This window comes from Mercenaria mercenaria, chromosome 2, assembly GCF_021730395.1.
Source record: "Mercenaria mercenaria strain notata chromosome 2, MADL_Memer_1, whole genome shotgun sequence".
Lineage (NCBI taxonomy): Eukaryota > Metazoa > Mollusca > Bivalvia > Venerida > Veneridae > Mercenaria > Mercenaria mercenaria.
Window position 1 is genome coordinate 101,664,598 of NC_069362.1, and position 13,738 is coordinate 101,678,335.

Below are 13,738 nucleotides of genomic sequence, written 5' to 3' on the forward strand. Positions count from 1 at the left end.
GCAGTGTAAAATGAAACGATTCATTAAAGCTTGGCGCTGTCAATGCATACTGAAACCGTGTTGTTTGATTCGGAGCAGCGTATCAAAATTTGATGCCATGCAGTCAAATGTGAAGCCGTTTAACGAAACACGAGTACGTGCATTGTAAAAGGTTAATAAGACTATCAGTTCATAAGTTTGACCTGTTATAAATATAGATTCTGGATCAGATTTACATTAGAATATCTTAAAATTTGTCCTAAAACCGACCTTGTGGTAGAATTCTAACATTTAATTTGACACTGTTCCTGCGATTATCTGACTTATTTTCATGAAACATGTTTCTTCTTAGTTTAAGCTTTGTCAGAAGTATGCTTCATGAAGAAGACTCAGTAATAGAAATAATAATGACAAAATTAACAAACACTAAAAAATGTCCCGAGAATATCATGAAAATAAGTCAGATAAATCGCAGGAACAGTGTCAAATTAAATGTTAGAATTTTACCACAAGGTCGGTTTTAGGACAAATTTTAAGATATTCTTATGTAAATCTGATCCAGAATCTATATTTATAACAGGGCAAACTTATGAACTGATAGCCTTATTAACCTTTTACAATGCACATACTCGTGTTTCGTTAAACGGCTTCACATTTGGCTGCATGGCATCAAATTTTGATACGCCGCTCCAAATCACACAACACGGTTTCAGTATGCATTAGACGGCACCAAGCTTTAATGAATCGTTTCATTTTACACTGCACTAACTCATGTTGCGTTAAACGTCTTCACATTGGACTGCATGGCATCAAGTTATTATGCACTGCTCTTAATTACACAAAGCGGTTTCAATATGCATTAGACGGCGTCAAGTTATAAATAATCGTTTCATTTTACACTGCACGTACTCATGTTGTGTTAAACAGCTTTACATTGAGCTGGATGGTATCATGTTTTGTTGGATGATTTCATAGTACGGTGCATCGCAACAAGTTTTTCAATGCATCATTCCATGTTTAGATGGATGGAATGAAGTTTTGTGTTAAACGGTTTCAAAAAACAATGCGTTGAATGCAAATTTATTGGACAGGATGGAGTTTTAGACTAGACGGCGTTGAAATGCACTGCACTGACTGACTTGTTTATGAATGGATTGTATATTTACTAATTTTGGCGGTAACCACCGCCCATACTCTTTACATTGTAAACAGTTTCTGCATACATAACTTCTGTTCTCTTTACATTGTTCAACAGTTTCAGCATACGTATTTTTTGTTCTCTGCATACATAATTGTTCAGGAGTTTCAGCATACATAACTTTTGTTCTCTTTACATTGTTCAATAGTTTCTGCTTACATAACTTCTGTTCTCTTAACATTGTTCAACAGTTTCAGCATACTTAATTTTTGTTCTCTTTACATTGTTCAACAGTTTCTGCATACTTAAATTCTGTTCTCTTTACATTATGCAACAGTTTTTGCATACTTAACTTCTGTTCTCTTTACATTGTTCAACAGTTTCTGCTTATGTTACTTCTGTTCTTTTTACATTGTGCAACAGTTTCTGCATACTTAACTTCTGTTCTCTTTACATTGTGCAGCAGTTTCTGCATACTTAACTTCTGTTCTCTTTACATTGTACAACAGTTTCTGCTTATGTTACTTCTGTTCTCTTTACATTGTGCAACAGTTTCTGCATACTTAACTTCTGTTCTCTTTACATTGTGCAGCAGTTTCTGCATACTTAACTTCTGTTCTCTTTACATTGTGCAGCAGTTTCTGCATACATAACTTTTGTTCTCTTTACATTGTGCAGCAGTTTCTGCATACTTAACTTCTGTTCTCTTTACATTGTTCAACAGTTTCTGCATACTTAACTTCTGTTCTCTTTACATTGTGCAGCAGTTTCTGCATACTTAACTTCTGTTCTCTTTACATTGTGCAGCAGTTTCTGCATACATAACTTGTGTTCTCTTTACATTGTGCAGCAGTTTCTGCATACTTAACTTGTGTTCTCTTTACATTGTTCAACAGTTTCTGCATACTTAACTTCTGTTCTCTTTACATTGTGCAACAGTTTCTGCATACTTAACTTCTGTTCTCTTTACATTGTGCAACAGTTTCTGCATACTCAACTTCTGTTCTCTTTACATTGTGCAACAGTTTCTGCATACTTAACTTCTGTTCTCTTTACATTGTGCAACAGTTTCTGCATACTTAACTTCTGTTCTCTTTAAATTGTTCAACAGTTTCTGCATACATATTTTTTTGTTATCTGCATACTTAACTTCTGTTCTCATTACATTGTGCAACAGTTTCTGCATACGTAACTTCTGTTCTCTTTACATTGTGCAACAGTTTCTGCATACTTAACTTTTGTTCTCTTTACATTGTTCAACAGTTTCTGCATACGTAACTTCTGTTCTCTTTACATTGTGCAACAGTTTCTGCATACTTAACTTTTGTTCTCTTTACATTGTTCAACAGTTTCTGCTTATGTTACTTCTGTTCTCTTTACATTGTGCAACAGTTTCTGCATACTAAACTTCTGTTCTCGTTACATTGTGCAGCAGTTTCTGCATACTTAACTTCTGTTCTCTTTACATTGTTCAACAGTTTCTGCTTATGTTACTTCTGTTCTCTTTACATTGTGCAACAGTTTCTGCATACTAAACTTCTGTTCTCGTTACATTGTGCAGCAGTTTCTGCATACTTAACTTCTGTTCTCTTTACATTGTTCAGCAGTTTCTGCATACTTAACTTCTGTTCTTGTTACATTGTTCAACAGTTTCTGCATACTTAACTTCTGTTCTCATTACATTGTGCAGCAGTTTCTGCATACTTAACTTCTGTTCTCTTTACATTGTGCAACAGTTTCTGCTTATGTTACTTCTGTTCTCTTTACATTGTGCAACAGTTTCTGCATACTTAACTTCTGTTCTCTTTACATTGTGCAACAGTTTCTGCATACTTAACTTCTGTTCTCTTTAAATTGTTCAACAGTTTCTACATACTTAACTTTTGTTCTCTTTAAATTGTTCAACAGTTTCTGCATACATATTTTTTTGTTATCTGCATACTTAACTTCTGTTCTCATTACATTGTGCAACAGTTTCTGCATACGTAACTTCTGTTCTCTTTACATTGTTCAACAGTTTCTGCATACTTAACTTTTGTTCTCTTTACATTGTTCAACAGTTTCTGCATACTTAACTTCTGTTCTCTTTACATTGTGCAACAGTTTCTGCATACTTAACTTCTGTTCTCTTTACATTGTTCAACAGTTTCTGCATACTTAACTTCTGTTCTCTTTACAAAATTCAACAGTTTCTGCATACTTAACTTCTGTTCTCTTTACATTATACAACAATGCCTGCATACTTCATTCTCTTCTCTGTTTATTGTACATCAATATCTGTATACTTAACTTCTGTTCTCTTTAGCTTGTACAACAATAGGTGTGTACATCACTTCTGTTCTCTGTACTGAAACAATTTCTGCAAACTTTACTTTTGTTCGGTTCACTTTGTACAATAGTTTCTGCAAACTTAATGAGATTGTTATTTGTGTTTCAGAGATAGTTGTGACTGGGCTTGTGCATGGCATATTGGCTAGAGGATAGATGTCCATCAGCGTCATTCATCACTTTTGGTGAGTATACTTGCCATTCTGACAAAATCATACATACCATGCATGCTTTTGTAAGACAAAGTACATGCTCAGCTTTCAAATTTTATAGATGGTAGGCATGGTTACATCCCTATAACAATTAGTTTGACTCCCATCTGTACAGCTTCCAGTGTCTCATTCATTAGTACTGAAACTAGTACATGTACTGGTGCATAGTTAAATAGTACTTTAAAACTTCCTCAACAATGAAGCAACATTATTTATCAAAATGAATGTGGGTTATGTCTGGTTGCAGTACATATTACATTGCACTCCAGTGCATGGGTGAGTTGAGTACAACTTTTAGATTTGGATAACCAACAGTCAGTAACTGTGTAGTGAGAATAGCACTGCTTTTCCATTGTTCCCATAGAAATGCTCTAGATACAACAATAAGCATTTTTATTTGGCTTAAACGTTCATCAAAGAATTGTCTAACTTTGATCCAGATGTGACTGATGCAAATTAAACAAAAGTTATTTAATCATCTCTCTCAGCATTATAAAATGAATACTGATTAAAACTCTTCTACAAGGGTACTGGCAAAAATGGACCCAACCAAAGGATACCGGAACAATTTATAGAGTCCTGACTGTTTCTTTTCTGGCATACTGTATAGCATTTAATAGGATTAAAATTTGTATTTGATGCTTTGTTATGTGTTCCGCACTTTTCCTTGTTCTTGTTTAAACTATTTAGTATAAAAAAAAACTAATATGATAATGAGACTTAATTGTTATTGTTCAAGCTTGTTTAGTCTTACATAATATTTGTCTTGCCTCAATAAACTCCTCAGGCTTAAACAAAAAAACAACAAGCAGGCTTAGGGCACAGGAGAGCTATAAAGCTGTCTACAGAAATAAAACGAAAAAGTTCTCTACTGGAAGTCTATGATATTCCCCCCTCCCTGTGACAGTTTGTTGATAAGTGTGTGCATTTCCACAGAGCTTATTGAGGGGTATAATTACAAACAAAAATGAGAGGAGGAAAACTCTTTTATCGTTTTTCCAAGCGGTTTTGACACATGCTACATATGCTTGCAATGATTATAACAACTTCATACTTGGATGATAGTTAATGAATGGTGTGCTGATTTTCTTGGGGATCCTGCAAGTAAGTTTTATTTCGTTCTCACCATATGATATGATTTTTTTGTGTAAAGAGCACTGGGGATTTCTATTATCATTGATTGATACAATTTGTAAAAGATATGATATGATACAGAGGCTTATTCTTAGACGATTCCAGACAGGAAAGCTCACCTCGGAAACTGATGTTTATAGGAATGAAGATTATTTTGAATTATTCCTATTTATGTCTTTTCCCCAAGATAAAAGTTGTAGACAAATTAGGAAAATAAATTAGATTGTTTGGGTCATATTGTATAAAGATGTTTTAGGGGTGAAGAGGGGAAGAAGTGTTTGGAGAGGAAAGCGGAGACATTGGGCTTGGATCAAAATGTGGGTGGTGTATTTTGACATAGGTGTAGTAAGATATTCACTGGATGGGCTGGGGTTGGAATGTGGGTACTGTGAAGGAGGATATAGGGCTCGGTTGGTCCTGATTGTTTCAAGAGCTAGACCGTTCAGCAGAGGGGTCAGAGAAATTTCTTTAAGGGGGGATGAAAAAAAGGAAGAATTTTTGTTAATATTGGAGGGATTTGAATCTGCATAGAGCTTTTTGCTCCAACTTACTGTTGATATAGTTTTAATCAATTAATTGTTCGTTGAAGAGCAAAGGTTAAGGAAGTTCTTATTTAATGTTCTGCAGCATGCAATAATTGATTTACAGACATATAAACTGTGATGATATTTGTTTGACTCAAAAGGTTATCGTATTTCATTTTATTGCGAAAATTGCATCGTTAGATAGGAGAAATATTGAAATTAGAGTTGCTTTGACTTAATGATGTGACAGTTATTGCAAAATCTATATGACAGTCTACAGTGTATTCATGATTTAAACAATTTTATTCAGACGCAGGAGAAATCGTGTTTTCCTGCAAAATGATTTTTAGATAAGATCAGACTTGTAAACTATTAAAATAATTCTTGATTTAATTGCTGTTGTTTTCAATAGCTATGGTGATGATGATGATATCATTTATGATGATGACATTTAGTTATGGTGATGAGGATGATTAAGATCCTGTCTATTTATGAGAACATTATAAATTTACGTTTATCGATATAGGTACATAATTTGCAGATAATTCTATTTTATCGTTTTATTTTCGCAGTCAGTTAATCAATGTACTCGGAAACAATAAATAATTTCTTGGATTTAGTGCCAGCAGACGCATCACAAAATGGCCTTTTTATTCTCAAACATTCCACAGACAACAAAATAAGGCCAAACCAAATTCATTAATTCTTATACAGAAATTGGATAAATTAAATAACAGTAAGAATTTTTTGGGAGCAGACAAGATCCTTTAAATTGTCTGTTGGTCATTATTAGGTAATTAAGTACAAATTTGTGTTATAATATCAGCTATATGCATAAAGAATCTAGAATGGTGTGCATTTAAAATCCTTTATTTTATAAAAACTAAACGGATGTTAAGGCTGTGGAATTCACGTCAGTATTCCATACCCTATGAGAGTTCGAGCTCTACTCAAGTCATCGATCATGCTTGGAAGTTTACTTGGGATCATAGTCTTGCTTTGAAACTTGTTTTGGTCATCATGCTTGGAGTTCTGCATGGGTCATCCTGCTCTGAAACATGTTTGGGCCATCATGCTCGGAGCTCTGCTTGGGTCATCATGCTCGGAACTCTACTTGTGTCTTCGTGCTCGGAAGTTATTTAGTTGACTTTCTTTGCCTTAAATAATGCTCAGAGGAGAATCTAGTGTGTCCCTGCACCAGGAGGGGCACCTGGGGTCTACTTCCACCTAGAGGGGAACCTAGTGTGTCCCTGCATCAAGAGGGGCACCTGGGGTCTACTTCTACCTGGAGGGGAACCTAGTGTGTCCCTGCACCAGGAGGGGCACCTTGGGTCTACTTCCACCTAGAGGGGAACCTTGTGTGTCCCTGCACCAGGAGGGGCACCTGGGGTCTACTTCCACCTAGAGGGGAACCTCTTGTGTCCCTGCACCAAGAGGGGCACCTGGGGTCTACTTCCACCTAGAGGGGAACCTAGTGTGTCCCTGTACCAGGAGGGGCACCTGGGGTCTACTTCCACCTAGAGGGGAACCTCGTGTGTCCCTGCACCAAGAGGGGCACCTGGGGTCTACTTCCACCTAGAGGGGAACCTTGTGTGTCCCTGCTCCAGGAGGGGCACCTGGGGTCTACTTCCACCTAGAGGGGAACCTTGTGTGTCCCTGCACCAGGAGGGGCACCTGGGGTCTACTTCCACCTAGAGGGGAACTAATGGTCAACCTCCACCCAGATGGGAATCTGGCATCTCTCTCTACCTAAGAGGGACACATTGCAACTCTCTTACATCATTAAAGCTGGAACGTCTCTGTATGCCATAAACAATATCTGTAAACAAACAAACAAATAATTTAGTTATATATCTATTTGCAAACAAACAAATGATTTAATTATATACCTATAGACTGATTAAAATTAAAACTAGTTTGATTGTTTAGTTTGATTGTGAATATTGCTTAAAGCTAATTTGAGTTGCTCTTGAATCTGCTTTCTATGAAAAGATTACAATACTGAGTATTGAGACCAGCTTATCGTTGGTCGGTTTCAAACTTGTGCTCAGAAACAGCCAATTAGGTGCCTTTGATTTGAGCCCGGTCTTCATGCTCAATTTTGTAAGTTAGAACCCAGTCAAAATACGGTAAATGTCTAGGAGTCAAAAATATTTTTACTTATAATTATTTTTTTATTATTGCTGTTACACTGACACAGTTATAGGTCATATGATAACTTTCCTGCTTTTCATGGTGTAGATCCCAGGTACCCCTCTGGGCATTATTTCAGGCATGAGATTGGGGAAGGGTGACTTGTCAGTTTATTGTGAAAAACAAGTCTAAGCTGCGACAGATTTCAGATACACTGGTCAGATTTACTGGCGACTAACAGTAAGTAACTGTTACAGTAAAAAAATTATATCAAACCCAGACCAGACAGAATCTGATATAGATTTAAAGATGCTCTGATCTGCATTTGAAATTACTATGAAAATCACAGTTTTAAGAAAAATTTAAACCAAATGTGGAAATTAAATTGCATGGCCTGTGGAGCCAGCAGATTTCTACTTTTAAAAACATCAGCATTATTTCACAGACATTCAGAACATGATGTTTAATGCAGTTAAAAAGTTTCTCAAATTAAAGTAAAGTGCTTTCATTTTTTTTCAGTATTGCTATGTTCTTTTGATGTAGAAGTTCTGTATACATTTTATTACTCATTTTCTTGGTTTTGAATTTCGCTGGGTATCAAAACATTTAGGAAATATGCAGTAAATCTTTCCCCGGAGTTCCCCCCCCCCCCCAGCAGATGTACAATTGCAAAATTATTTGGTACTTTTTAACAAGAAACCAGAGAATAACTTTTCTTTTAGACAATCCCCCCTCCCCCACCCCAAAAAATAAAAGTTACTTGATAAGCAGATTTTATTTCTATATTTTATTCATTTTCTTATATTAGTTTGATTGTTCTTTTAAATTTTTGTTGTCACATTAATCAAACTTGTTACATATTTTGGTGAAGTTTATACACACTTTTGTTTTATATATTTGAATTAATATTTAGCTTAGTAGGTTTTGCACATCATTTTTCTTTTAGATTTACCTTATAAAACCTGTTCTCTGTCAGGAGAAATGTTGGATACACTCATTACTATATATTAAATGCTATAACAGATTCCCTTCCTTTGTTTTGTCTGGGTGTTAAATCAGGCACCTAGATTAAAATGAGGGGGGTCTCCGTGGCTGGGTGGTTAAGCTCGCTGACTTCAAATCACTTGCCCATCATTGATGTGGGTTCGAGCCTCACTCGGGGCATTGAATACTTCATGTGAGGAAGCTATCCAGCTGGCTTATGAAAGGTTGGTGATTCTACCCAGGTGCGTGCTCGTGATGGAATAATGCACGGAGGGGCACCTGGGGTCTTCCTCCGCCATCAAAGCTGGAAAGTCGCCATATGACCTATAATTGTGTCGGTGCAACGCTAAACCCAACAAAATAAATAAATAGATTAAAATGATATCGAAGTCCGCTGAATCTGCCTGGGTCCTGGGGGCTGGGGGTGAGGCATTATGATATACTGACTTTAATCTTGAAACAAGTCCCTTTAAGTTCATCTAAATAATTGATTTTAGGTAGTTTTAAAGGCACTGACCGCCAGACTTTGGCTAAAAATGATCTTTCTTTAAAATTGAAGTTTGGTTATATTATAACTCTTAGAACATGAGTTTTTGTTTCTAAACTATCTTAAAAATCGAGACCAAAAAAAAAAAATCATGCCTGAGTGGAAAATCGAACCTGGACCGCTGAGGCAATAAAAAGTTTCCTGCATACTTGACCAATATGAGGAATACTAAATGGCCGTTAAATATAAAGCTTTATAATTAAGGCAGTTTACCTCCAGTACCCCTTTTCAAACGCTTTAAAATTTTGAATGGAAAAATTAATAAAAAAACAACTGATTCCTATGTTTCCATAACATATAATCTGTCAATAACTATTTAAAGTTTCAAAGCCTAAAATCTTAAATACAGCAATAATTTTCTGATATTATACGCCCGTTTGAAAAACGGGACGTATTATGGGAACGCCCCTGGCGGGCGGGCGGGCGGGCGGGCGGCGTCCACAGACCTTGTCCGGAGCATATCTTCTACATGCATGAAGGGATTTTGATGAAACTTGGCACAGTTGTTCACCATCATGAGACGGAGTGTCATGCGCAAGAACCAGGTCCCTAGGTCTAAGGTCAAGGTCACACTTAGAGGTCAAAGGTCAAATTCAAGAATGACTTTGTCCGGAGCATATCTTCTTCATGCATAGAGGGATTTTGATGAAAGTTGGCACAATTGTTCATCATCATGAGAAGGAGTGTCATGCGCAAGAACCAGGTCCCTAGGTCTAAGGTGAAGGTCACACTTAGAGGTCAAAGGATACAAGAATGAAAACTTTGTCCGGAGCATTTCTTCTTCATGCATAGAGGGATTTTGATATAACTTGGCACAAATGTTCACCACCATGAGGCGGAGTGTCATGTGCAAGAACCAGGTCTCTAGGTCTAAGGTCAAGGTCACACTTAGAGGTCAAAGGATACAAGAATGAAAACCTTGTCCGGAGCATTTCTTCTTCATGCATAGAGGGATTTTGATATAACTTGGCACAAATGTTCACCACCACGAGACGTAGTGTCATGCGCAAGAACCAGGTCCCTAGGTCTAAGGTCAAGGTCACACTTAGAGGCCAAAGGTCAGATACAAGAATGACTTTGTCCGAAGCATTTCTTCTTCATGCATGGAGGGATTTTGATGTAACTTGACACAATTATACATCATCATGAGACGAAGTGTCATGTGCAGTTCCCTTCTTTAGAATTACTTCCCTTTGTTGTTACTATAAATAGCTTATATTGTAAGTTTTTCATTACTAGTCGTAGGGAAAAATCGAGACCACTTTTCTGTAGTACAACATGCATGCTACATCCAATTTTGAGGTGTATTTTGACCAGTCTCTACCTGGTAAAGATTTTTGTGAGGACTTACATTTTTTTTTTTTTTGATTTTTTTTTTTTTTTTTTTTTTTTTTTTTAAGATTAACTTCCCTTAGTTGTTACTATAAATAACTTATATTGTAACTTTTTTATAATTGAGCGTAGGGAAAAACCAAGACCACTTTTCTGTGGTACAACATAGATGTTACTTTCCAATTTTAGGTGTATTTTAAGGTATCTCTACCTGGTAAGGAGTTTTTTTGTGGACTAAGAAAAACAAAACACTTAGTTATTACAAACATTACCACAAAATTAAAATTCCATTTGCAAATACAGGTGCTAGAGTAAAGAAATTTGCTGTGACGGGCGTATATTGTGACATTCTTGCACTCTTGTTTAAATATTTTTTCTGTTTTTGTTGTTGTACGATCTGGAGGCCAGTGCCTTTAAATATGCAATTTTGAAAGTATAATAAATACAGAAAATGAATTACCTGGCGTATTAATTAAAAGATGCAATAATTTTGCTCTTAATAAGACTTTACATATGACAGTACACTGACAACACTATAATATTTTGACAATTAATACACTAATGTCTACAGTTAGTCTCTATTCTAACTGATTTAGACAGGACAATATTATATTGCAACATGACCAAATCAAACTGTGAAATTTTCATTAGCGTTTTAAATGCTTCAATTATTTTCCATGAAAAACCTCTACTTTTTAAAGACTTTGCCATTAGGCAGTTGAAAAGATAATCTATTTCTTACATGTAGAAATAAATTACCAACATGTATAAACAGGAAGGGGTCATTAAAGGGTCATTGTACTGGTAGTTCCTGGTCAGCCAATTTTCAGGATATATAGTTCTGACAAAGTGCTACCAATCTAATTTAAAATACATTACTAGCTTCCATGATAAAAAAATGTTGTTGTTTTTTTTGTTGTTGTTTTTTTTTTAAAGCAAAACATATGTTCATGGCAAAATAAAAGAAGTCATGTTTCACCCCCCACATGGAACATTTGTCCCCCCACCCCACCCCACACACACCACAAACTTGCTTGTGCTTATAAGTTATAGCTGCCTTTACATTCAACCCAACCCAGAAATATGCATTATTTTAAAATATATAATAAAATATAGATTTCTTTTTAATGTTGATAGAATATAGTTTAATAAAATATAGATTTATTTTTAATGTTCCTATTGGAGATTTATTATAATGATAATGTTGCACACACCATTAATACCTAAAAGTATCTGGTAAGACATTTTGCACCAATTTTAATGTGATCTTGTGGATTTTTTTTTGTAACATAGAAACATTAATAGTTTATATTGAAAAGATGCAATAATGACATAGCATTTTTTCACAATTTAATGTGTGTGTTTGTTTGGGGTTTAATGTCTTTTTCAACAATTTTTCAGTCATAAAAACAACTGCTATGGAAGAACATATTTTTTTAAAATCATTTTTTTTTTTTATTTAGTGCGTTAAAATTTGTTTCAGACCTTTTTCTTGAATTTGAAAAAATACCAATTTTGGATCACCCATTTTGCGGGTTCTGTTAAACTTTTTTTTAATTTTCAAAACTATAGTACATATTTGACTAAATTTTCACAAGGCTCTAAACTTTATGTTAAAAACAAATGAAACAGCTGCCCAAATAGGTGTTATGTGTCATAACATGTTTAGAAAGCACTACTTTTAAATACTGCACAAGAATGTTAACAGTTAGACCCTTAGAGGGAGGTAATAAAATCAATAGATTTAATGAACCTTCCTACAGTGTTCATCAGTATTCAGATATTTGACAAATATCTGAGAAAACAATTATCAGAAATAGGATTTAATAATTGATATATGTTATACTCATAACAGAAAATGTGGCAGCAACATTTATTATGAGCCTTTATTGTTGAAAAATCTATAAATATTTCCAGTTGTGTGTAATGATACGGAAGTGTAAGATATATTTCAGTGTGTTCTTTTATGACACGTTGTTTCATTATTTTAATAATTATGTGTTTTTATGCCCCCGAAGGGAAGCATATTAGTTTTCAACTGTCCTTCCGTTTGTTAGTTCGTTCGTTCGTCAAAACGTTAACTTTTTGCATGAAGGCACTTTACTCTCGAACCTCTGCACCCAGGACCTTCAAACTTCACATGCTGATAGTACTTATTGAGTACACCACCCCTACTGACCTTGGGGTCACCAGGTCAAAGGTCAAGGTCACAGGGGCCAACGTTAACTTTTTGCATGAAGGCACTTTACTCGCGAACCACAGCACCCAGGACCTTCAAACTTCACATGCTGATAGTACTTATTGAGTACACCACCCCTACTGACTTTGGGATCACTAGGTCAAAGGTGAAGGTCACAGGGGCCAATGTTAACTTTTTGCATGAAGACATTTTACTAGCGAACTACTGCACCCAGGACCTTCAAACTTCACATGCTGATAGTACTTATTGAGTACACCACACCTACTTATTTTGGGGTCACCAGGTCAAAGATCAAGGTCACATGGGCCAGTGTTAACTTTTTGCATGAAGGCATTTTACTTGCGAACCACTTCACCCAGGACCTTCAAACTTCACATGCTGATAGTGCTTACTGAGTACACCACCTCTACTGACTTTGGGGTCACCAGGTCAAAGGTCAAGGTCACAGGGGCCAATGTTAACTTTTTGCATGAAGGCACTTTACTCTCGAACCACTGCACCCAGGACCTTCAAACTTTACATGCTGCTAGTTCATTTCATATATTTAACGTGTCATTATAATATTATGCTCTTAATATTTGTTATATTATATAGAATTTTCATGTTCATTTGAAGGCAGTTTTAATTGTTATGCTCCATCTGATTGGTGATGATTCTAATTTCTAAATTTATTTACAGTTAAGTCATTAAAATGATAAACTTAAATTACTTTTCCCGTGGGCAGATCTATAATCAAGGAAACTGTCTGTATAGAACTGTAAATGTTGTGAAATGCATTAAGAATCCAGAGTCATTTATCTATTGATTCACTGCTACAAATTGCACCGCAATGCATGTTTTTACCTTTAAGAAATAATTGAGATGCTGCAATAGTTAATTAAATGAAATGTATTTATTTGGATCAAAACATTTTCCAATGAACTGTTTTTTCGAAAGCAATTGAAGTAAACTGTCACATTATAATTCAGTTATAAGATTAAAGACAGAATTGTTGAAAGATTTTTGTACATGAATTGAATTTAAGAGTTTCAAGAAAATGAGCTTTTAATATTGCTCCACAGAGAAACATACACATGTTGATAATGAAAATAAAAACAGTCATACCCAGAGATGGCCTTAGGTTACCAATACCATACTGAATTATAGTATTGAAAATAGAGCTTATACATGACCTCCGGTTATTGTGATGGTAATAATTGCAATATCTATTAATTCAAGAAGTTTGAT

The 13,738-nt window shown here is 35.4% G+C and overlaps 1 protein-coding gene across 1 annotated transcript in view; it reads left to right on the plus strand.

Annotated features, from left to right (window-relative positions):
* The window catches only part of LOC123564734 (zinc finger MIZ domain-containing protein 1-like), a 273,352-nt gene that overhangs the window by 37,021 nt on the left and 222,593 nt on the right, over nucleotides 1-13,738 (plus strand). Inside the window, exon 2 of the mRNA XM_053537386.1 lies at nucleotides 3,555-3,630. The gene's annotated coding sequence lies outside the window, so the exon portion shown is untranslated. The remainder of the gene's footprint in view (nucleotides 1-3,554; nucleotides 3,631-13,738) is intronic.